Source organism: Xenopus tropicalis, chromosome 5 (assembly GCF_000004195.4).
Source record: "Xenopus tropicalis strain Nigerian chromosome 5, UCB_Xtro_10.0, whole genome shotgun sequence".
Taxonomy (NCBI): Eukaryota; Metazoa; Chordata; class Amphibia; order Anura; family Pipidae; genus Xenopus; species Xenopus tropicalis.
Window position 1 is genome coordinate 145029814 of NC_030681.2, and position 26908 is coordinate 145056721.

The following is a 26908-nucleotide window of genomic DNA, read 5'->3' on the forward strand; positions in this document are numbered from 1 at the left end:
AGCAGGTATAGTAGGGAGAGATGGTGCCTATAGTAGCAGTGGGGGGATAATAGCCTCTGGGAAGGGACTGTGGCTGTGGGATAGCAGGTATAGTAGGGAGAGATGGTGCCTATAGTAGCAGTGGGGGGATAATAGCCTCTGGGAAGGGACTGGGGCTGTGGGATAGCAGGTATAGTAGGGAGAGATGGTGCCTATAGTAGCAGTGGGGGGATAATAGCCTCTGGGAAGGGACTGTGGCTGTGGGATATCAGGTATAGTAGGGAGAGATGGTGCCTATAGTAGCAGTGGGGGTATAATAGCCTCTGGGAAGGGACTGTGGCTGTGGGATAGCAGGTATAGTAGGGAGAGATGGTGCCTATAGTAGCAGTGGGGGGATAATAGCCTCTGGGAAGGGACTGAGGCTGTGGGATAGCAGGTATAGTAGGGAGAGATGGTGCCTATAGTAGCAGTGGGGGGATAATAGCCTCTGGGAAGGGACTGTGGCTGTGGGATAGCAGGTATAGTAGGGAGAGATGGTGCCTATAGTAGCAGTGGGATAATAGCCCCTGGGAAGGGACTGGGGCTGTGGGATAGCAGGTATAGTAGGGAGAGATGGTGCCTATAGTAGCAGTGGGATAATAGCCTCTGGGAAGGGACTGGGGCTGTGGGATAGCAGGTATAGTAGGGAGAGATGGTGCCTATAGTAGCAGTGGGGGGGTAATAGCCTCTGGGAAGGGACTGGGGCTGTGGGATAGCAGGTATAGTAGGGAGAGATGGTGCCTATAGTAGCAGTGGGGGGATAATAGCCTCTGGGAAGGGACTGGGGCTGTGGGATAGCAGGTATAGTAGGGAGAGATGGTGCCTATAGTAGCAGTGGGATAATAGCCTCTGGGAAGGGACTGGGGCTGTGGGATAGCAGGTATAGTAGGGAGAGATGGTGACTATAGTAGCAGTGGGATAATAGCCTCTGGGAAGGGACTGTTGCTGTGGGATTGCCCATAGTAACAGTGGGGATAATATGTATGCATCTTCGACTTTTTTGACTTAAATACTAAAAAAATCTAAATTTTTTTCACTAGGAAATAATATTTTTTCATATTTACCTTTCTGGCCACACTCCGGTTTGAGACCTTGGACACGCTGTAGTTTCTAATAAACCTTATGATCCAGCGATAACTTTGTAATTATGGGGCTCATTTCCAAGCTTTGTATTGTACCTTCCACGAAACAGCAAATTCCCTCACTTGCAGATAAGAGATGTGGGGCTAGAGCAGCTCTCCAAATGCCGGCATATCAGCCCGGAGAGTAAGTAATAGTCATGGGGAATTTATGAAGGCAGAAGGCCCCTATATAAATATATCAGGGCTGCTCAGATCACTAAACTTATGGTGTGAGATCTCATTACCGAGTTCTTGCTGTACGTGCCAGACATGTTGAATCAATGAGCACGGTGTATCAACCTTGAATCCCATTACATGCTCATAGCAATTAAATTTTACTGTCCCAGAAGGCAGCTTGCATCATCAGCCGACACCTGCAGCTCATTAACAACATATCACACAAAATAGTGCAGTAAATTTGTAAATCTTGGGGTTTTTGGCCATAAATAATCAGATATTTCCAACTGCAGTTCATGCATTATTTAAGAGCATTTGTGTTATGGAATGATTCCTTTAATGAAATATGCTTCTCATTCTTTTTCAGGAGATTATAGCTTGGTTATAGGATAGATTGTACTGCATAAACTCCATGTGCATTCTAATAAACAGGGCCTAGTGATGTCATTAGTTATAACCAGTGATGTCACTCATGTCAAATGCAACTTGTAGATTATAGCGTCAGCCAATAGTTAAATGGAGATGTGGTATGCTCCAGAAAACCTTCTGTTCACCATACAAACCAATACACATGTGACTCAATCTCTGGGAATGGGAGGAAAGGTATTGCTGAACTACAATGCTCAGATTGAGCAAATCAGTTGGGTGCCAGTGGTTCTTTCAAAGCAAATGATAATTCACAAGAACGCAGAACTATCATTTGAAGGATAGATACAGTAGAGCTCAGTTGTTCAGCATTTATTCAAGTAGAAGCATTTACCCATCAGGGGTCAATAATTGAACAGTGCTTATGGCAGTCGGAACTTTCCAATCCTAAGTACCATGCCCCCCAAGTTGAACCTAGGTGAGCTACAGTAGTGCTGTAGTCTGTGTACCCCTATACTGAGGGTGATACACCCAGGACTCTAGTCCTTCTTATTCTCCTCGTCGGAGCCTCCGGCTGCTCACTAGCTACCCTGATCCTATCTCTAACTCCTGGAGTGAGCTTTTACAAAACTATCCTCAAACTAGCTTCACCTACCTACCTGCACTCAGGCACTAACCTGAACCCACCTTCCATGAAGGTGGAATCCAAAGAAAGAGAAAGAGCATATGTTGGCTTCTTCCCCATTTATAGAACAGAACAATGACATCTACTGGCCAATTACTGAACTACCAGGAAAGTAGTCATTCCCAACTGTAAATTAGGACCTACTTAGCTGACCAAAACCTGAGGAGTAAGGGTAACTAAACCTTCATATATATATATACTGGAAAAAAGGCAACAAAATGTAAATGCAAAAATAAAGGTTTATTATTTGTTCCACTGCATTTGTTTTGGTACTAGCACCCAGGTTTTGTTGTATGTATGTATATATGTGGGGTAGTTCAGTAGTTTACATATGTCCTGAACAAGTGCATTAAGTGATTATGTTATAACCCCAAAATAAATGGATACAAAAGATAAAGATACATTCCACTTGGTATATTTGCCCTTTAAATCATGCAGTCCGGATAGATGTGGTTTTTATTTCCTGAATAGATATAAATATCCATCTCAGCTGAAAGAGAGCTGAGTCTCAGATGTAGCAGCATCAGCACAGGGTTGTGTAACAAGTGCAATAGCAGTCTCTGTGCCCTCTGATATGACTCCACGGTCAGAACCAAACACCTTTATTCCCATGGAACTGCTCGTGCCATGGAGACACTGTAATACTAAGGCAAAGTATATTGTGCCCCCTGCCTCCACCTGGGGTCTGTGATATTGTTACTGGGTACAGACCCTGTACGGCCCAGTGGATTAAACTGAACTTGAGAGTCAGCAAATCTCCTTTCAGTCTGTGGCACCCAGGAGCTATTTATTATTGCTGCCTGCAAGTCATCCAATGATTAAGGAGGCGCTGGCACAGGGGCATGGAGCTTGGCGTGATATGTGCTGGCACACAGAACTGGTTTTAGGGCAGGGGAGTAAGGGCATTTGCCCTGAGCCGCAGCATCACCAGAAAACCCTTGGGTGGGGGGATAGGTTAGTAAATATTAAGAATAAAATGGTTCTCATTTATAATGTGCAAATGACCAAAAAATCTGCTCAGTATTATTTTTGTTTGCATCACCTTGCCTGAACTTGGAACTAATATTTGGCCTTTAAAATGTAACTGAGATTTTTAAATGGCAAAACAATGTGCAGGCTGTTAACAGCTGCATTTTAGTGAGTCCTTCAAAAATTTGGCATATGTGGGCACAATTCATGAAGAGAGACCTGTAATTAATGGGCATATTTTGGGGCATCTCTGTGTCCGATTCACATTCATACAGCTCCCAGCCAAAGGGAGTTGCAGTTTCTTAGCATCAGCATTGCCCATTACTGGTACAGGTATGGGATTCCAAATTATGGGAAGGCCATCTCCCATTGACTCCATTATAAGCAAATAATACTAATTTTTAAAAATTATTAGATTTTTTCTGTAGTAATAAAACAGTTACTTGTACATGATTCCAACTAATATACAATTAATCCTTATTGGAAGCAAAACAATCCTATTGGGTTTATTTAATATTTAAATGATTCCCTTTTCTCTCTAATAATAAAACAGTACCTGTACTTGATCCTAACTAAGATATAATTACCCCTTATTGGGGCAGAACAGCCCTATTGGGTTTATTTAATGGTTAAATGATTCCCTTTTCTCTGTAATAATAAAACAGTACCTGTACTTGATCCCAACTAAGATATAATTACCCCTTATTGGGGGCAGAACAGCCCTATTGGGTTTATTTAATGGTTAAATGATTCCCTTTTCTCTGTAATAATAAAACAGTACCTGTACTTGATCCCAACTAAGATATAATTACCCCTTATTGGGGGCAGAACAGCCCTATTGGGTTTATTTCATGGTTAAATGATTCCCTTTTCTCTGTAATAATAAAACAGTACCTGTACTTGATCCCAACTAAGATATAATTACCCCTTATTGGGGCAGAACAGCCCTATTGGGTTTATTTCATGGTTAAATGATTCCCTTTTCTCTGTAATAATAAAACAGTACCTGTACTTGATCCCAACTAAGATATAATTACCCCTTATTGGGGCAGAACAGCCCTATTGGGTTTATTTAATGGTTAAATGATTCCCTTTTCTCTGTAATAATAAAACAGTACCTGTACTTGATCCCAACTAAGATATAATTAATCCTTATTGGAAGCAAAACAATCCTATTGGGTTTATTTAATGTTTAAAAAATCTTTTAGTAGACTTATGGAGATTCAAATTACGGAAAGATCCCTTATCCAGAAAACCCCAGGTCCCAAGCATTCTGGATAGCAGGTCCCATACCTTTTTTATTTTACTATTCCTGTGTGTTATTAAGCTTCCCCATACTATTCCTGCCTGCAACTGCCCCCCATGGGGCTGAGGGCAATGTCTGCTAAGCATAGTTCTGCTCTCCTTGCATAAAGTGCAGTATTATGAGCTGAGACTGACCACGTTCCTAAGCTTTCCAGTATTTGGGCCTGTGCTGTTTATGGGAATTGGCAGCTTGGCGCTGTAGCAGTAATGTAAAGGCGATGCCATTAATCAATGCAAGCGAAGGCGGAAAGGTATTCTGCTGACACAGTACAGTTTGCATCATGGGTCTGTGGCCCTGGTAAATGTGATTTTGCTCTATCATTGTATTTAAATAGTATTATTAATGAGACAATTTAAAGCACATTGCTCAAGGAAAGGCTGCCGCTTGCCTGTGGTGACGGGAAGTGTTCTGATCCAGATTAGAACTCACGGGTTCCACTCATTTACATTAATGAAGGGTGCAGAGCGCTGAGTAAACGATTACTGGCTTGAGAACTGGAGGGGCAGGTACAAAGGGATCCCCATATCAAAGCTACAACCAACGTTGGCCTGAGGTGTGTGGGGCTCCCACCAACCTACTGCTCATAAACACACACCATTTCCTGGTCCCCTCTCTTTCTATTAACTATTTGTAGCGAGGGTCGGAATGGGCCAGCAGAACACTGGGAAATAAACAAGTGGGCCCCGTCAACCCAAACGCGATCTGAAGCATTGGCGCTCCTCTGCTGACTTCCCTTCCTGATCATGGCAAAGTTAAAGGAACACTGTCATGGGAAAACTTGTTTTTTTTTTTTTTTTTGAAAACCCATCAGTTAATAGAGCTTCTCCAGCACAATCCTGTATTGTAATCTGTTTTCAAATATTTAATTTTTGAAATGTCACATGGGGATAGCTATATTCTTCATTTCCCACGGTGCCACAGCCATGTGACCTGTGCTCTGATAAACTTCAAGCACACTTTACTGCTGCGCTGCAAGTTGGAGTGATATTCCCCCATCACCTCCCAGCAGCCGATCAGCAGAACAATGGGAAGGGAGCAAGATAGCAGCTCCCAGTAGGTATCAGACTAGCACTCAATAGTAAGAAATCCAAGTCCGGCTTGGGACTCCTCCAGTTACATGGGAGTAGGAGAAACAATAGGTTAGCTGAAAGCAGTTCTAATGTGTAGCGCTGGCTCCTTCTGAAAGCTCAGACTCAGGCACACTTTACTGCTGCGCTGCAAGTTGGAGTGATATCCCCCCACTCCCAGCAGCCGATCAGCAGAACAATGGGAAGGGAGCAAGATAGCAGCTCCCAGTAGGTATCAGAATAGCACTCAATAGTAAGAAATCCAAGTCCGGCTTGGGACTCCTCCAGTTACATGGGAGTAGGAGAAACAATAGGTTAGCTGAAAGCAGTTCTAATATGTAGCGCCTGCTCCTTCTGAAAGCTCAGACTCAGGCACACTTTACTGCTGCGCTGCAAGTTGGAGTGATATCCCCCCCCCTCACCCCCAGTAGCCGATCAGCAGAACAATGGGAAGAGAGCAAGATAGCAGCTCCCAGTAGGTATCAGAATAGCACTCAATAGTAAGAAATCCAAGTCCGGCTTGGGACTCCTCCAGTTACATGGGAGTAGGAGAAACAATAGGTTAGCTGAAAGCAGTTCTAATGTGTAGCGCTGGCTGAAAGCTCAGACTCAGGCACAATGCACTGAGATGGCGCCTACACACCAATATTACAGCTACAAATACATTTGTTGGTTGAAGAATAAAATATTAAATAGCAGAGGGAATTATTTGCTATGTAAACAGCGTAATTTAGAAGTAAAAAGTATACCTATAAAATCATGACAGTATCCCTTTAAAATGACAATTCATGGATGAGATAAGAAGATATTCCTTGGGGAGTTGAGCTATCTATCTCCAGAACATTATTATCTGGTCCCGCAGTACAGTAACCGCAGACTCATCTGTAAATCGCTGGTTTCCATCTGTCTTGTTTCTGTAAATAGGGACATCTGTAGCAACAACTCAGATCAAAGCGTGCGTTATAAAGTGGGGTGACATTTAACGGAATTGATATCATTTAGTAAGTTCAAATAGCACAGAGGGTGGGACTGAAAAGGTGGGTGGTATAATGTGGGCGGACGGTTCAACCTATGGGCCTTGTCTGTGGGTGCTGGGAGTTGTACTTCAATAATCCTTCTGCCTACTGCTCTACAGGGGCCCCACTATATAAATATCTCTGCCCGGTCCCCTTTTTCCTCCTCCATTTAGAAAGGTTTAGGAAAAAATTATGGAAAAAAAAAATGTTAAAATATTTAATTTTCAATCTGATAGCTCTGTTTATGAACCAGCGAACTAGCAATTTTAATTTTTCATGTGAAATCTTAAATTATATATAGAGTTGTGAATCATCCTCCCAGACGTGCACGGCTTTCTCTGATGGAATCTGCATATTAAGAGGAGCGACCTTATAGACCTCCGAAATCTGGCTCCGATTCCTGCTTCCATTGGCTGGGGGCCGGGCGGGGGGGGGGGGATGCCTGGGGGGGGGGGGTAACTGGGACGGCACAGCAGGAGAGAGGGTTAAACTGAAAGACAGAGGAAGTAGTCAATAAGGCCAGTGTTTAGCTAGAAGCAATTTATTTCAGAATAATAGTTTATATTGGAAACATTTATCTGTACGCTGCTGAGTCCCCATAGAAACAATTACAGTATAACTACTCGCTTTTATTTCACATTATGCAATCTACTGGATTTTGTTTCAGCGAAGCTTTATAGCATGGCAGTGAAATACAAAATGAGATTTTAGGGTCTGTAATGTGCCCCGATGCAGTATGTAGGTGTTACATTTCAGGGTATCTATTACCCCAAGGCTTAAATTGCTCTTATTTATCCACCCATACCGCCATCATTTATTCATTTATTTGTATCTTTTATTGTTATTTGCACCATATTCCTAGTGATACATCACTGTAACCTCCCCCCCCCAAATGTTTGTTTTTTTTTGACACCCAGGTGGCATTTCTAATCGGTTCATAAAATTGTCCTTTGGCCACCAAAATTGAAACTTTTACCATTATAGATTGTCTGATAGGTTGCCACCCAGGTATTTGACAAGCCTAGTCGGCAAATCGCCAGCTAGGACCAGTGCCGGTATTATTGCTGTAACTGGTAAATTTGTAAGTCTGGCAACCCTACCTATAAATACCTCCCTTACCTGGCCGATCAGCCCCTTCTAAATACAGTGGGGCTCATTTATTAACACTGGGCAAATTTGCCCATGGGCAGTAACCCATAGCAATCAATCAGTGATTGCCTTTTATCATCCAGCTGTATGTAGAACAATGAATGCAACAATTTGATTGGTTGCCATAGGTAACTGCCCATGGGCAAATTTGCCCAGTGTTGATAAATGACCCCCAGTGTCTTCCCCACCCATTTACCAGCCTGACACACCCATTTCCTCTCCCTATATTCTCATTCCCCCTCCTAGCCCGCCCATTTCACTGCCCCATAATGTCATCTCTCGCCCCCCAATTGAAATCACTGCCCGCCCTCAAACCTGAAGGCTGGTATTTTAAAAGTGTAGTTCCCCTTTAAGTTAACTTTGAATATATTATAGAATGACCTATTCTAAGCAACTTTTCATTTGGCCTTCATTATTTATCTGTTATAGTTTTTTTAATTATTTGCCTTCTTCTTCTAAAACTTTCCGCTTTAAAATGGGGGTCACAGACCCCGGCAACCAGAAAACTATTGTGTGCGGCTACAGTTTTATTGTTATTGCTACTTTTCATAACTTGTCTTTCTATTCAGGTTCTCGTCTATTTATATATATTAGTCTCTCATTTAAACCACTCCCTGGTCGCTAAGGTAATTTGGACCCTAGCAACCAACAGTTTGTTGCTCAAAGAGTTGCACTGATTATTTAGTTATAGTAGGACCTTCAAGAGTTGTATAAGGTAAGGGACTCCGGGGGAGCTTGAGCAGTCCAGCATTTGCCTCAGTGCCAGGGATAAATGATCCCTACAAACAGGGCAGCCTTTAGAGGGATCTAAGACAAGATAGACTAAGAGGGATTCCCATTGTTTATACAGGGAAGGACTGCCTATTTCATCGTCTTGGACTGGCTGTTTGCTCTGTGTTTCTAAAGCAACCCCTAGAGTAATCAAGCAAAGGGATTCTCTGAGCCCAAGTTGGTTTCCATCATTATCAGCCCACAAAGGTACATGTAGTTGGCAAAGTTGTCTTTTATTAGAAAAAGTTAAAATTTCCCTGAAATCAGTGTTTTTTTTAATCTGCAGTCAAAGAAAAGTCAAGGTATTACAAGTGTGTACTTATATATATATATATATGTATATATATGTATATATATATATATATATATATATATATATATATATATATATATATATATAAAATCACCTTTCATAAAGTTTCATTTGCAGTTATTTGAAGGAACATCTTGTTCTAGACATACTCCTTAACGTTCCACTGACTCAGTAAGAAAAATCAATGATAAATGCATTTTGCAGGGGAACAGCATGAATACCACAATCAATCTTACACACTGGGCTCACTATCTGGGCTATCTATCTATCTATCTATCTATCTATCTATCTATCTATCTACCTTATCTACATACAGGATCTATTATCTGGAATGCTTGCAACATAGGGCTTTCTGAATAAGGGATCTTTCCGTAATTTGGCTTTAAACATCTTAGTTGGGATCAAGTACAAGGTACAGTTTTAGTATTACAGAGAAAAAGGGACAAAAAAATATACAATTATCTCTGATGTATCAAGGGATAATGTACCCCCTACTGTAAATGATAAGGATATTAGAAATCACTGAGGGGTTCTGTGACCATATAAAGGCACAAGGCTGCAGGCTGAGTTATACAGGGAACTCTGAGTATCACTCATGTATTATAAGGGATAATGTACCCCCTACTGTAAATGATAAGGATATTAGCAGTCACTGAGGGGTTCTGTGCCCATATAAAGGCACAAGGCTGCAGGCTGAGTTATACAGGGAACTCTGAGTATCACTCATGTATTATAAGGGATAATGTACCCCCTACTGTAAATGATAAGGATATTAGCAGTCACTGAGGGGTTCTGTGCCCATATAAAGGCACAAGGCTGCAGGCTGAGTTATACAGGGAACTCTGAGTATCACTCATGTATTATAAGGGATAATGTACCCCCTACTGTAAATGATAAGGATATTAGCAGTCACTGAGGGGTTCTGTGCCCATATAAAGGCACAAGGCTGCAGGCTGAGTTATACAGGGAACTCTGAGTATCACTCATGTATTATAAGGGATAATGTACCCCCTACTGTAAATTATGTACAGGTATAGGACCCATTATCCAGAATGCTCGGGACCAAGGGTATTCCGGATAAGGGGTCTTTCCGTAAATTGGATCTCCATACCTTAAGTCTACTAAAAAATTAATAAGCCATTAATTAAACACAATAGGGCTGTTCTGCCCCCAATAAGGGGTAATTATATCTTAGTTGGGATCAAGTACAGGTACTGTTTTATTATTACAGAGAAAAGGGAATCATTTAACCATTAAATAAACCCAATAGGGCTGTTCTGCCCCCAATAAGGGGTAATTATATCTTAGTTGGGGTCAATTACAGGTACTGTTTTATTATTACAGAGAAAAAGGAAATCAGTTTTAAAATTCTGAATTATTTGATTAAAATGGAGTCTATGGGAGACAGGCTTTCCGTAATTCGGAGCTTTCTGGATAATGGGTTTCCAGATAAGGGATCCCATACCTGTATTATAAAAAATAATAGAAAGCTAAAAGCCTCAAGCTTAGTGCTTTCAAGGACATGGAACTCAGAGGTGTCTAATATCCTTGTATTTTAGAGCAGCAAAACATTTGTTTTGGGTTTTTTTTTATAATACACAAGTTTTATTGAGTCATATGATATATATTATACTGATATATTTTACATGATACTCATGGCGTATGGGTATTACAGAAAAATCAAGTAAACATAATTCTGACTTCACAACAGGATGTTTTGCCCCTTTAAAAGAGAGGCTTCAGAGGCCGTAATGTTTACTGCACGCTGTTAACAGAAAGATACAATTGATTCAACATCTCATTTAATGCCTGTGCCACAACATTAATGGATCTTCTCCACGTATCATTAATTGTCTATTTCAGTTGATTTTCCCTGCATTGCTCATTTGCCAGCAATAAATAGTTTATTTATGTCTTCCAAGATATGAAAACCAACATATGGCCATGTGTTTTTCTGCCCGAGTCTTCATCTACTGAAGATGGACTTAAAGGAGAACCGACGACCTGAGACAATAAATGCTTTAAATGTCATTTTATGGGTGATGTAGCAATTCCTAGCTACGGGAGCCCTGTGTAGCCAAATGTACGAGCCCTATCTACAGTGCTGCAGCTAGAGGTGGGTTCCCCTGGGGCAATATTTGTACCAAGGCCCCACCTTTGCACCTAGTAATCTCCCATCTTCAGGGCGTAATGGGCTGACGAGTGTCCTTGCTAGTAATTGCAGGTGATTGGATGGAAGCAAGGGGTGATTCCTGGTGTGTTGATGCTTGGCTTTGCTACATGCTTAGTGTTGCCACCTTGCCAGTATTTGACCAGCTAAGGCCAGTAGCAACCCTTCCTAGCGATCCCTTCAGTGTCAGACTGGGCCACTGGTATACCAGGAAAACTCCCGGTGGGCCCAGGGGTCATGGTCCCTCCTGCTCACCCAACCATTTGCCTTGTAGGCCTATACCATGGCCATTACTCAATTCTATATGAGAAGAAACAGAAGAAATGGAGGAAACGATAGATAATAATATGTTAAAAGAAGTAATTAAGAGACTAAAGATAGTAAGTGAACAGAGATGGGGGAGAGTGGGCCTATGGTCTAAGGGTTTTTTGGGGGGCCCTTGGCACCCCAGTCCGACACTGGATCTCTCCCTCCCTTCCCTGACCCTCTTCATAGTCATCTTCCCCCTTTTAACTACAAGCCCGCCTCTGCCCCTCCCACTCCCAGCCCACCCATTTCTTCACCCCATTACATCACCAACCCACCCCCAAGTATCCTTACTGCCCGCCCCCCATTCTGAAGGCCAGGTATTAACTCTGCACAAAGGTGGCAACCCTATACATGCAATAGGGGGCAGAACATAGGTATCCCCAGCATTGTAATCCTTATTTGTCAGCCCTGGCCTAAAGCCTACAGACCACACCCATACCCTCACTTTGCTCCCCCTGCGTGCCCCCCAAACCCTGCCTACTTACTGAATATGCGTTGTCTCTAGCAAACTGAAGCTATCCAACCCAAGGCAGCCTTTGGCACAATAGCAGTAAAAGGATGCTGGGAGCTGTAGTACCAAAGGTTAACCCCCTACATCAGTGTATAAGATGGAGAGTTCTCTGGGGTTAGAAGAAGGCACCAGAGGGGGTTTCAGGCATCTCTGGAAATAAAGGGGTCAGTGCTGAAACGGAAACGTCTGCTTGGCATGAAACAGGGCACGGCTCTGCAAGAAGTTCTCTGAAATGGGGCCAAACTCTCTCATTCGACTTCACTGCAGCAACTTTAATTACACATCACCAGCGACCAGTTTATAATGCATGTTGGCAGCGCTAATTAACAGGCCCTGTACACTTACACTGGTCAAACAATACGGAATTGTTGGATTGAGGATGAATCACCGGGACTTTCAGCTGGCTGGGAAACTGCTAAAGAATAACAAAAAAAGGGCAATTTCATCACATCCCGAGTAGCAATTTGTTCGTTAGACTGTAAATAGGTTTTTTGTGTAAAGGAGAATTAGGCCTGGAAAGCAGTGAGAATACACATGTAATAAACCCACTCTATGGCTTAATGGTTAAACGCAAAAATTAAATGGTGCCTAATGAAAGAAAATGTAATTCTAAGCATCTTTCTAATACATATTCATTAAAAATTGGCATTGATTTTAAAGTTATGTGTTAATGTAATTACTATGGAAAGCAGTGTCTGTCCCTTTCCTGTCTCTGCACTGGTGGTTCTGACTCTTGAAACAATGTAGCAGAAGCCAACTGAATGAGAGACCTGTGCAGTGTCAGACTGGTGGGTGCAGGGCCCACCAGGGCTGCCGTCCCCGGGGTCCCCATACCCCTCAAGGGGCCCGCGCCTTAGCCCCCCACAACCCCTGCCGGCAGTGTCAGACTGGAATCTCAGGGGCCCACTCTCCAAACTATTTTGCCTCCTTTCCTCGCCCAACCTCTTTATTCTCCTAGTCTCTTATTTACATGCTAGCATCTATTCTTCCACCTATTTTTACTCTTTTTTCCCATTCAGAAATAGGGAATGACCATGCATTTGGCCAAATGGTCAGGAGCAGGAGGGCCCACTGACACCTGGGCCCACGGGGAATTTTCCTGGTATCCTGGTGGGGCAGTCCGACTTTGGACCTGTGAAGGAGGTAGTCTGTGGAAGTAGTAATGGCCCAGTCATGGTGACGACCCAATAAAGCTTGTGTATGGATTCTTTTGTTTCACCCATAAGGCTCTGACAAATGGGCATAAGAGACTTTATTCTGCTCTGTGGAGACTGTAGAGGTGAAACATGTGAAACATTTGATCTGAATTAATACAGTGTGGTTCCATTGCTATAGGCTATCTCCAATGTTATTGCTCAGTAAAGTTAGCCGAGCACCCTACTGTTTTCATTAGAATACTGTTTCATTTCAGTGTTTGGCTTTTAAAGGTAGTTATAAGAGTGGTTAATATGGCACATCCCACTTATAAGAAAAAAAAATAACATAAATATGCAAATAAATATTGCAGCCAGTGTAGAATACCCTATAGAATAATGCTTAGCTTTGCATTCAAAAAACAAAACCTGCTTTATGGCTGAGATTCTAGCTATCTGTATAACAGAGCATTCTGTCACAGTGGCACAGATCCTATCTGATCCACCCATTGTAAGCAGCAGTCCTGCCCTGCTTTATGGCTGAGATTCTAGCTATCTGTATAACAGAGCATTCTGTCACAGTGGCACAGATCCTATCTGATCCCCCCATTGTAAGCAGCAGTCCTGCCCTGCTTTATGGCTGAGATTCTAGCTATCTGTATAACAGAGCATTCTGTCACAGTGGCACAGATCCTATCTGATCCCCCCATTGTAAGCAGCAGTCCTGCCCTGCTTTATGGCTGAGATTCTAGCTATCTGTATAGCAGAGCATTCTGTCACAGTGGCACAGATCCTATCTGATCCCCCCCCCCCATTGTAAGCAGCAGTCCTGCCCTGCTTTATGGCTGAGATTTTAGTTATATTTATAACCAGATTGTTCAGTGACAGAGGGCATGGATTGAGCATAGAGGTGGGTGGCTTCATATAAGTACTAAATTGTGTGGGTTCAGACACAAGTCTCTATGGGCACCATAATTTGTAGTGTGCAATGGCCTCAGAATTTGAGTTTGCGTGCATGAGCGCACAGCTTAGAATGAACATTGATGGGTTTTTTTTGTAAATTGGAGTAGTCTGGAAAATTGGAGGTGAATCAGGATGTATCTGTTTGACTGGTCATAAGGCAGAGTTGTATGTGAATAAATGGTACTATGTGTTCCGCCACCCCACAGTATTTGCTTAAGTGAGGAGTCTCCATGCAGTCCCTACATAGAATGGGAATCTTTGCAGTTACAGATTTGAAAGGAGGGATTTAGTGCCATGTTTTGGCTTTTCTTCATAAACAAATAAGTCATGTATTTCCTATAGTGCTTCAGAACCACGTAATAAAATGTGATTTGTCTGCAAAAAAAAACCCCAGAGAGAAAAAAAAGTGCCTAAAATGAAGTATTCACAGAACTGGTTGTACATTCCCAGTGCCTTGTCTGCGGGACTCCACGTACAGAGTCAGAACTGCCATTCAATGCAAATTCTATCAAGCGGAATATGCACAGGAAGGAGGGAGAGTAATTAGTTAAGTTATGCTCGTCAAACCTTAACCCACAGCGAAATAAGGTGTTCTGCTGAACAATGCAATTCTGGGACTTGTTAATTAAACCTCAGGTAATTACAAGCGCTAATGTGGATTTTATGTACGCTTGGCAGTGACTGGTTGGCCACAGTAAACCGGTAATAGTTTGTTTCCATTTACTGCTCATTATTCCTCTTTGCATATGTGATTGCTGGGTAGGTGCTTATTTACTTTTGCAGTGGCTGATTCCCCACAAGCTTCCCAAAGCAACATTTTGATTGGATAGTTGGGAAACATGATCGATTCTCTTGACAAGACTGGAAGTAAGGAGATTTTGGCATTGGTATGGGGGTATATTGTATTATGTACTGTGTTATTATATTATATTTGTATTATTCTGTAAAGAGAGGTGGTGGGGTTTAAACAGGAGTTGACACTTTCCCTTAAAAAAGAATACATAATTATAACTTGTTAAGAAATAAGTAATAACTGGTCCAGAGAATAATCTGTTCATAGTAATATACTGTTGCAGTACATGCCCAGTTATTTGGTAGTGGGAAATTAATTGGTAGTGTGGCACAATATTTGACACCTTTTGCTTTATTTTAGTGCTTTTTGGTTAAAGAAAAACTATACCCCCAGAATGAATACTTAACCAACAGATATTATGTTTAGTGACTTATTAAATAATCTTTCAAACTGGAATAAATATGTATATATATGTTTATTCTCCCTTGAGAAAGGTCACACAATGTGATCGAAACGTTGGGAAACTGAAATGATACAAATTCTATTGCCCTTGTACATCTTTTCCACTGAGCCGCCATTTAGTGATGGGCTGTGTGTTCCCTCAGAGATCAGCTGACAGGAAATAATGCAGCTCTAACTGTAACAGGAAGTAGTGTGGGAGTAAAAGACAGAACTTTGTCCATTAATTGGCTGATGTGGCCTAACATGTATGTGTATATTTTTATGAAAATGGTTAATGTAGATGAAGCAGGGTTTTACATATGAGCTGTTTCATGCTATATATTTTTATAGAAAATGAAATCATGCTACTTCTTGGATAACAAAACTTTTAAAACAGAAGGCATAAAAAAGCCACGTCCTCATTAGAGTAGGCTGAAGCCAAGGTCCAAGCAGTGGCCAATAGGGGGAAGCGAAGGAGGGAGCAAGTGAATGGCCAACCAGTGAAGGGTTGGAGTGGCATGGTGTGAGTGGTGGCAGGAGAAGCAAGAGCGAAGGGGGCATTCTGGGTGTCATCTGGCCAATTAGTATTACTTTGGGCGCTAATATCTTTGCATGCATGACCCACATTAGCTTCTGTATCTGTCTCCATGCTAGTTATTGCACCCTTACATATATTGCTGTGGCATATGTTGTTGCCTTGTGGAGGTATGTAATAATGTCTACTCAGAATCAAGTACCTTCTGCACCCGAAATAACGGAGTGAGTTAATACTGAGTGCTGATTCTAGTAACCAAGACACAGGCTGCCAAGCTTCTAGTTAGCTCCATTCTCTCTCTGCCTGGGGCTCCGAACAGATGGACTGTCTCTCATCAGGATGCTTTGTTTTTCAGTGACCAACCTGTGTGAGTGGTAAGGTCTCTCTGGGGAAAGAAGCAGAAATAAGCAGGTCTTCGACTGTAATTTTTCATCTGTGTATTAAGGCTATTTTGGCATACAAGTCTTTTTATTTCTATTCAGCGCCTCTGTTGATAGAGTTTCGCTCGGGGCTCACCCCGGCCGCCTCTGTTTGGTTGGAGCACTTTAAAAGAATTAGCAGAGGATTTTGTTTGTTGCACTTTCTAATGTTAATTCTGCTCTGCCTCTGTTTTGTACAGAGTAAATTAAATTCAGAGACCGTATTTAATGCTAAAATCATTTCTGAGGAGCCGGAAGGTATAAAAAAAAAAATAAACAAGTTATTTCTGTATGAACAACTATGATTCAATTTGAAAATTATACATGTATTGAAACCTTTGCACGTCTCGCTAATACTGTAAGTTGTAGGAGAGTCAAGCTCAAACACAGACAGATGAGGACAGTTATATGCAGGTAAGATGCTTAGCTCAAGTCATGATCTGACTTTAGGATAGAGAATGTTGGCTACAAGGAAGCCACAAGTGGTGGGGTTGACTGGTGACAATGTACACTCAAGGATGCTCTCATGAGATCCCAAAATCAAATATCATTGATATACTAAATTTTATTTGATATTAATAACCAGGTTGAATTATGTTACATTTTTCAGATTAATGTTTGGTTCATTTACTCAAAAAGTACAACATTTTCCTCAAACTTCCCGCCTACACATAAAATGTGTGTCTGGCTGGAACAGTGGCAAGGGAGTCTCAGTCTGAAGAACAGTTAAGGTGTGATTTGGGGTGAATGCCTATTCAGTTGCCTGGATACAGCTGAAACCCCACTGAAGGTCAGTTACTTTGAGTTTTGAAGTTGGAAACCCATATGCTCCACTAAATATTTTTGTTTCTATGGCTCAATAACTTGTACACCACCTAAGAGGGGTCTGACCAAAGATTGGGCCTGCAAGGGAGGCTAGAACTGCCGAAGTCCGACAGACATTGCTATACATGATCATATAGGCTCCTATTGTGCCCAGAAACCTATTGATTACTGTAAGTCCAAAAAAGCTTCATACTAGCTATTAATTGGACCAGATTTAAAATCCTATCCCATTGGCCAAGGATCAGATTGGCTTGTGGATATGGCCAACAGTTAATGGGCTTGCACATACCCCTATATGATCTAATTTTTGGCCTATACGTTCTTTGAATTATACATTTAAACTTGTTGGAATGTGAAAGAGCATGGGCACCACAGCTGTGGCACTTTAGTGTCAAGTAGGGTCCACTATAGAACCTGCTCTTTCAAAATGAAAATGCAAATAGTCCAAAATGCTATAGGTTTTATATAGACTTGCAATGTCGGACTGGCCCACCAGGATACCAAGAAAACTCCCGGTGGGCCCAGGGTCAGTGGGCCCTCCTGCTTCTAGCTATTTAGCCTATTTCATGGTCATTCCCTATTTCTGTATGGGAAGAAAGAGGAGAAATAGAGGGAAGAATAGATGCTAGCATGTAAATAAAAGAGAATGGGATAATAAAGAGGTTGGGTGAGAAAAGGAGAAAAATAGTTTGGAGAGTGGGCCTAGGGTGTAAGGTTTTCTGGTGGGCCCCTGAGATACCAGTCTGACACTGAGTCCTTGGGTGGAAATGTGAAAGGGTTTGCTGGGTCTTGGCTGGTCCCTGCTAGGGTCTTAATCCAATGCAATTGTCTGGTACTGTGGCCAGTCTGGGCATGGATACTAACATGATTAGAGAAGACTATGGTGAAAATCTCCATTGCATTGTACTTAATAAAGGGAGAGGTAAAAATGCAGAGAGGGCTAATTTTTTTCCAGGAGTCTTGGCAGCAATGCCATATTCCAGGCTACTTGTACTTTTTGTAAGTTATAGATTGGGACTAAATGATATAAATTGATTTCCATTGATTCATGTGATTTTGTTGCTCTGAAATCCATCAAGTCTGTCTAAACCAAATGCAGCGCTATTACTTTTTTTTCTAAAATTCTACATTTGTAAAATATTGTTTAATGTGTAGGACATTGGTAGCGAGTATAAACAGTCCCATAGCTGTTAGGTTCCTAATTCAATAGTCCTGATAGCTTTTATTATTTGGACACAACGGGGCGGGGGTCTCTGGTGGATTTTGTTTAGGGATTTTCCATCATAAATAATATTGTCTAACAGAAACTTTTACAGAGTGAGGAAAAAAAAAACCCTGAACTCATTAAGTTTATAAATGACTGAGCGTTGCCATTTCCCAAGTAGTACAGTACGATAAGATACATGATCGTTCCACTGGCTGCTGAGCAAAATTGCTTATTTGTTCTCCGCTTGTAAAAAGAAATCTAAACCTTTCCATGGAATAATACTGACGCTTCCACGGGGCCAAACCTGCAAGAAAAACTTTTTAATTTGAAATAATGAAGGGAGATCCGTTTGTTAATAGAGGGGCCCTAAACCAAATAATTAGGGAAAGTTTGATATGCTGAGATGCAAAACTTTGCTGATGCCGGAAGATTTATAGTCGCTCTCCTAGTTGCAGGTTAATTAAAACCAAGAGGAGTATCTGAGCCAGGCAGAGATTTTTCATGTATGCAAACTATTATTTGTGCATTATTATCCTGGGTTCCCAAGGCACAACCATTGCACGGCAAGAGAAGAATCATTATTATTATTAGCTTAATATTCAGCTACAAATTATACACAAGGCTTTGTTTGTTTGTTGTTTCAGGGGGAGTGCAGTAAGTCCTATGACACAGACAATACAGGTTTTGTGTCTGGGGGACAGGGGGATTAAAGGGAAAGTCATATTTGAAATTCCACCTTTAAATACAACATGGGATGTTGGGAAGGGATGGGCAGTGGCTGGAAGCCGGGGGCATGTCAATGAGCTGGGTGTGTGTACAATAACAATTGTAATTCTTACTTTTAGCAACGCTTTCCCCTATTAGGTGCTCAGGATAAATACCCTCTCTGCCCTACCCTGAAACCAGCCCTGGGTAAATAGGCATGGTTTAATAGTGTTATGGTGAGACTAGTAGGGTGCCGTATGTCACAGACACATCAAATACCCTACTCCCTGGGGCACAATATATAGACAGTTACACAGAATACTAGAATACCAATAAACCAATAATAATGTATATGTAATCCCCAGGTAAGGAATCCGTTATCCAGCAACCCGTTATCCAGAAAGCTCCGAATTACAGAAAGGCCATCTTCCATAGACTCTAATTTTTTAAAATGAATTTCCTTTTTCCTCTGTAATAATCAAACAGTACTTTGTACTTGATCCCAACTAAGATATAATTAATTCTTATTGTAGGCAAAACAATCCTGTTGGGTTTATTTCACGTTTAAAAATTTTTTAGTAGCCTTAAGGTATGGCGATCCAAATTACGGAAAGATCTCTTATCCGGAAACCCCCCAGGTCCCAAGCATTCTGAATAACTGGTCCTATACCTGTACTGATAATAATCAATACAGTGCAAAAGATTTGAATCCAGGTCTCTCTGGGTCAGTCTCGTGTTCACCTCCCAGTAGCCCCTGTTTAGGCAGGACATTTCTAATTTGTGGTACTTACACACAAGTGGGTGGTACCGGTACAAAGGGGCATATCTAAGCATAAATGGGGTAGATCTAGGGAGGGAAGTTAAGTAAATATTCATTTTCATTGTGCACAAAAAAATTTTTTCCAGACAGCTAGCAGGTATCTCATTAATGGTAACCGTAAGCCCTTACAAGTGCCATCTCCTACTAGGTACCTGTACCTGCATACGTGTATCTTATTCTCAAAATCCCTTATATGGATTAAATGTAGTAAGTAGAAGTAGTAGTTTAATTTAAAATAAACAAACATCTATTTTTATAGTTAAGAACCATTGCTACCTTTATTTCTACAGTCACGCCATTTATTGTAGTACATCACTCTCCCTTCCTCTAGGCACCACCACTAGGGCTGCTACCCTTTTTCCCCTTAGTTTACCTGCCAATGTTGAGGTAGGGGTGGTGGTGATGTCAGGGGGTGGAGAGTAGGAGTTTTAGGGGCGGGGAGTGGGCGTGTTTGGGGAGGTTCTGGCCATAAAGAATGGTTCAGTTGTATGTGTAAAAAATTTGTAAAAATTTGTTTTTTATAGCCATAAAACAGTGAAGTATTTTTAGCTTTTCTGTAAGCTCATATAAATGTATGGCCATGTCTTTTTCCAACTGCTTTGTATTCTTGGCATATTTTCACAGTGAAAATGAAGTATCTTGTGATTTTTACAACCTGAATAAAAAATAGGGTTATCTTAAAATTAAAAAAAAAAATGATTCCCCGGCAAGGTCAGCCATCACCCAAAAGTGTATTCAGTGGGTTTCGCCTTTGCCCACGTTACTGCTAAAGTTCCTTCGTCACAAAATCATTCTTTAGCCTCAGAATGGAGGTGTTAGGTTAATTACTATCTATCCGTGTGTCGTTTCCTACCAAAAATATCCCTACGCTATGAGATCTATGCTGCGTCCCAATTTGCCCGACTGCTTCTGCTCCGGTGTCACTGACCTCTGCGATTGGCATTTGGTTTCAGCCGATTCTAATCTGACTTAATGCCGGTCATTTTTTTATGGGTGTCCATTTGCCAGTTAATTCTGTGCAAGGCAGAAAAAAGCTGAATTCCTAATCAGTCATTTTTTATTCTGCGGTCGGCTCTCCGGCGTTGGTTTCATGCAAAAGCAAAGCTGCTGCCGATGCAGTTTCCTACAGTGTAATGGTTTCTGATGTCGCTGTGTTCTTGTTTATTGCATTCTCAATTGTGGGTAGCGTTATAAACACAACCTTCATGTTCCTACCTTTACCTAGTGAGGGCCTAGCGCCCTACACCCGTGTCAAGCAATCCACATTTACCGTACAGCTGCGTTTTTGTGATGCAGATGATCCCAGCGCAGATCCTTCCTTGACAGATAATTCAGTATTGGCAAGCATGAAAAATTCATCATATTGTATTTTGTAGAAAATTAGATGTGATGAAAAAGCTGTACTCCTTCAGGGGACGTCTAATCTGCATGCTTATGCCAATATGGAGAACTCACTGGCTTCGGGGTGGCGAGAATTCATTGTATAATCAGTTTTAATTTCAGGATGGATACGTGAGACAGAAAGTGCACTGGGAAACAAAAAAAGGAAGAATATTTAAAAAAAAAAAAAAAAATTGGCATGGAGTTTATTTCGGAGTTGGTGCGGGTATTTGGGAAGAAATGTACTGGATTTAAGACATTTACTGTATGTATTTCTGCTATGTAATATTAGAGAAAAGTTCACATTTTAACAAACAGGGCAATCAATAACCATTTAAAATATGCAGATTTTAGAAGTTTCACAACTCATCCTTTATCCAGTCATAAAAGTCTTCAGTAACTTCTAATATCCTTATCATTTACAGTAGGGGGTACATTATCCCTTATAATACATGAGTGATACTCAGAGTTCCCTGTATAACTCAGCCTGCAGCCTTGTGCCTTTATATGGGCACAGAACCCCTCAGTGACTGCTAATATCCTTATCATTTACAGTAGGGGGTACATTAATACTTATAATACATGAGTGATACTCAGAGTTCCCTGTATAACTCAGCCTGCAGCCTTGTGCCTTTATATGGGCACAGAACCCCTCAGTGACTGCTAATATCCTTATCATTTACAGTAGGGGGTACATTACCCCTTATAATACATGAGTGATACTCAGAGTTCCCTGTATAACTCAGCCTGCAGCCTTGTGCCTTTATATAGGCACAGAACCCCTCAGTGACTGCTAATATCCTTATTTACAGTAGGGGGTACATTACCCCTTATAATACATGAGTGATACTCAGAGTTCCCTGTATAACTCAGCCTGCAGCCTTGTGCCTTTATATGGGCACAGAACCCCTCAGTGACTGCTAATATCCTTATTTACAGTAGGGGGTACATTATCCCTTATAATACATGAGTGATACCCAGAGTTCCCTGTATAACTCAGCCTGCAGCCTTGTGCCTTTATATGGGCACAGAACCCCTCAGTGACTGCTAATATCCTTATCATTTACAGTAGGGGGTACATTATCCCTTATAATACATGAGTGATACTCAGAGTTCCCTGTATAACTCAGCCTGCAGCCTTTTGTCTTTATAGGATCATGGACCCCCTCAGTGATTTCTTATTCCTTATAATTTACAGAGGGGGTACATTGGATTGTCCATTTCTTATACATGAGTGATACTCAGAGTTCCCTGTGCAGAGTGGAGCCTTTTGCCTTTATATGATCATGAAACATCTTATGAAATTTTAATATCCTTACATTTCAATTGTTATCTGGCTGCTAGTCTTACTGACCCTAGCCACCAGGCAGTGACAGCCTGAAGGATGAAATCTAATGTCAGGATGACTTTCATTCCTGGGTTTATTACTGACCTTAGTCACCAGACAGAATGTTACATTTTAGAGAGAAAAGGAGTCTGAACATCAAACAAATTATATAATAATAAGAATAATGATTTTGATGTGTACATTATATAAAAATCATTATAAAATTACCATTAAAGCTTTATTTCCAAAATGCCATTGTGCTGCCCAAGTTGTCATAGGTTGTGAGTAATAATCTGTATCTATCCTCCTTTATCTCCCAGGCTCAACCTGCTTCTCTCCCTTATGCCTTGAGTACCCCTTGTCTGTGCCGGCAAATGCTACTTCTGCTCCATTCACCGTTTGGATGGGTTTTTTTTCAATCTTATTCTTAAAGTGGCCATACACATTAAGATCCGCTCGCTTGGCGAGGTCGCCAAGGGAGCGGATCTTCTCCAGATATCCCCACCTACAGATGGGCAATATCGGGTGAATTTAGGCTAATTTGGTTGTTTTGCCCCGAGGCCAATGCGGTCTGAATATATTTTTTAACCTGCCCAATCAATATCTGCCCAATTTCAGGCCAGATGTCAGTCGGGCAGGCCAGTCGTTTGGGCTCTACACGGCCCAATAAGCTGCCGAATCGGTCTAAGGGACCCGTGTATGGCCACCTTTAGATATCTCATTCACTTTTCTCATTACTTTCTTTTTTTATCTAAAAAAAAACCCATTATATATGTAGTTAGTACAAGCCCTAGTGAAACACATCTCACCTGGTTTAAGGTGCTCTGAAATCCGTGTCCATAAACACGAGTGCAATATACACATATATAAGTGCATTGTGTATATTCTGTTTACTGTTCACCTTCCTCTCAATGATACGTCTGCTACTAAACAGGAGCCATTCACGATTTCCTAGGCCCATTAAAACATAGCATTAAAAATACGTTGCAGAGTCCGAAATAGAAATACATATTTACTAGAATTAAAAACCCATGATGCATAATTAATTTTAATAACTTGGCTCGGCGCTCTCGCATGTAACGGCGTATTTACTGCAAGATAGCAACTGGTGGCTGCTTCTGCCAAGGAAACCTTGCTGGCAGCTTACACAGGCCATAGATTAACACCTCTGGGTGCATTGATAATAAATTCAATTGAATAATTTCCAGGACCGGGTTGTGTATGTTGGTTTATTTTTTATTTACATGCTTAATCTTTCTTTCATATTTGCCTGACATTTGAGTTCCCCTCTGAGCAAAATATCAAGGATGAATATGTATATTCATGCCATTTTTAACTCAATGTTGTAGGTCTTTTTATATATATATATATATATAAATAACTGCAATGGAGGCCAGCACTCACAGGACTTTTTTTTTTAAAAAAATAAAAGTTTTACTGAGCATATTCAAGCATGGTTCTTTATTTGTCCGACGTTTCAGTTCCAAACAGGAACTTTCATCAGGGAGATGAAAGTTCCTGTAAAACTCTGTAAAACTTTTATTTTCGGATGATGTAGCTTTAAAAAAAAAAGTCCTGTGAGTGCTGGTCTCCATTGCAGTTATTTGTATTTTTTTGCACTAGCACCCGGGCATTTATCGGTTTGTAAGTGGTGTGCTACCTATTGCTTGGACTGTATATATATACTTCTGTTTTTCAGTGTTGTAATAAGTCATTTTTTACCACCTACCTTTCCCTAAATTTAGCAATTAATTGATATTGTAAATTGGCACCTTAAAATGTAAAAACAGCTGCATGCCATAGACTGCAATGGTTTCTTTGGAGCATGTATCCAGGTTAGTTTGGTATTCAACGTACTTTACATTTTGCTCAGTTTGCTTACAAAGGAGAGAGGTGAAAACCTTATATAGTAGTTGAACAAGGGATAAATAATAGAACTGTAATAATTATGACTCAGCACGCTATACATTTGGAATGAAACGTTAGCAGATAATTTACACCCCAATAAATATTAGTAAATATTGCCTATATACATTAGTTAATTTTGCCATTATTTTGTGATGTTATGTGTGTCGCTTACTAATCACCTGAAAGTAAATAATGAAGCTTTGAACTATAAGGTTGAAGACACACTGAGCAACTTAGTAGCAGCTACTTTTTCACGGCTACTAAACTCCAGAAAATCCCCTGCCATAGACAATACTGAGAATTGCCTCTGCTAAAACACACACAGTGACAATTATCAGTAAATGATCAGCATTGTCTATTTTAGTAGCCATAACAAGTAGCTGCTACTTGTAGCTCTGTTTGTCTTCACCCTAACAGGAATAAGTGTGGGAGTATGATTTTGGGACACTATTTTGTGCTCACTGATCGCCCGACAGTAGGCCAAGGGCACGCAGAGTGTTGGTTCTGCTGCTCTGGGCATAGGGGGCAAAGCAGAGATTGACAGAAAAACACAAAAGCAGGCATTTTCAGCCCGACATCTGCTAGACTCCGTGTACCTACACATACAGTAAGCAGGAGTTGTATATTACAGTGCAGATAAACAGATCAGATCCCTTTCTCTCAGCTTGCAGAAAAAGTGCCTGCTAAGATCAGTGAAGCCAGTGCTCCATGTGGCTGTGGCCTAACAGGCTCTTATTATAAGATGGAGTAAAAGGTATACCTTTTGAGGCAAAATGTTGTGATGTTTTGTGTGTGCGAGAGAAACAAGCAGTAATGACACTGTGTATTTTCCACCATTGTTAACGGTGGGAAACATGTAGCGCCAGGGAAAATGCCTGATTTAGCAGCAGCTAATGCTGTAAAGCTAATGCTGTGGAAGCTGCTTGGAGGGTGAGTAGTTTAGGTCCTCCATTCCATACTCCAGTTTAGTACTTTGATTTGGCCAGCTGTGATTAGGCTGCAGGTGAGCAGCACATAAAAGGGTATTGAGTTAGGTGGTGGTGGGTGATTAAGATTGGGGACTCAGAGAGAGGGGTTCACTCTCAGAGCGGGGCACAGGGCAGGAAGGCTGCATGACTGTGTGAGGCACTCCCAGAGGGGCTGGGGGTCCTGCCTGCCACTGCAAAGGTGACCACGTGTTTGAGTGCCAAAACACTGAGGCTTGGTAAAAAGCCTAAGTGTGCCAGAAGCTGGTGAGCTGGTCCTGATCCCAGGGGAGGAGAGACAGCAGGGCTGAGTGAGTAGCCCTGTTCACGAGTGTGAGAGTCACCGTGGATGTGTGAAAGTCATTAGGGATGGTGAGAAGCCCCAGGAAAAGGTTCTAGCGTGTGAGAGTTACCCTGGAAGGTGAGAGCCCTGAAGCAGGGACAAATCATAATTATGTTTGATGAGCTGTTTGCTGATGAACTGTGAACTGTTATGTTTATGTTGGGAGGAGTTATTGAGAGAAAAATGTGATGTTACATGTGGTGTCCCTGCCTCTTATGCTCCTGATCCTCTGCGTACCTGCCTACCATAGCTAATTCCCCCAAAAATTGCGTGTACAGGCAGTCAGCATGTCACCTGTGTCACTCACTGATCACCTGACAGGAAATAATGCAGGGTCTACCTGTAACAGGAAGTAGTGTGGGAGTAAAAGACATGCCCTAACCACCATTTTTGTGTCACTCGCTGATAAATGGTAAATAATGTAACAGGAAGTGTTGGAGTAAGAGACTGACCTTGGCCTCCATTTTGTGATGTTCTGTGTGTCACTCACTTTTCACCTGAGAGAAAAACAATACAGGTTCTAAATGGAACAGGGAGAGGGTCTTTATTAATATTGGAGACAAATATCACCAGTGATATTGCCCATAGAAACCGATCTAATTGCTGATTGGTTGCTATGGGCAACATCACCGGTAATGTTTGTCTGAAATGTAAATAAATACACCCCAAGTATACATTCATTGGCTGATGTAACCTAGCATGCATGTGTGCCCTTGGCTTGTGTGCGGGCACGGTGCCTCAGAGCCAAAGGGACAAGTGCTAGTGCTTAAAATGGCAGTGTTTAACTATAGCAATATGGTACATACTACTGGCACTGTTAGGGTGGCATGTATAGGTATGGGACCTATTATCCAGAATGCTCAGGACCTCTGGATTTCTGGATAAGGGATCTTTCTGTAATTTGAATCTCCATAACTTGAGTCTGCTAAAAATAATTTCAATATTGAATAAACCCAATAGGGCTGTTCTGCCCCCAATAAGGGGTAATTATATCTTAGTTGGGATCAAGTACAGGTACTGTTTTATTATTACAGAGAAAAGGGAATCATTTAACCATGAAATAAACCCAATAGGGCTGTTCTGCCCCCAATAAGGGGTAATTATATCTTAGTTGGGATCAAGTACAGGTACTGTTTTATTATTACAGAGAAAAGGGAATCATTTAACCATGAAATAAACCCAATAGGGCTGTTCTG

The 26908-nt window shown here is 41.4% G+C and overlaps 1 protein-coding gene across 3 annotated transcripts in view; it reads left to right on the forward strand.

Moving 5' to 3' along the window:
- Window positions 1-26908, forward strand: part of klhl29 (kelch like family member 29) — a 580607-nt gene that overhangs the window by 181946 nt on the left and 371753 nt on the right. Inside the window, exon 1 of one of the 3 annotated variants that reach the window (XM_031902990.1) lies at window positions 14851-14911. The exons of 1 other annotated variant lie outside the window; for it this stretch is intronic. The gene's annotated coding sequence lies outside the window, so the exon portion shown is untranslated. Of the gene's footprint in view, window positions 1-14850; window positions 14912-25511; window positions 25681-26908 lie in introns of those variants that run through there. One more of the 3 variants, XM_012971232.3, reaches the window with a different exon arrangement.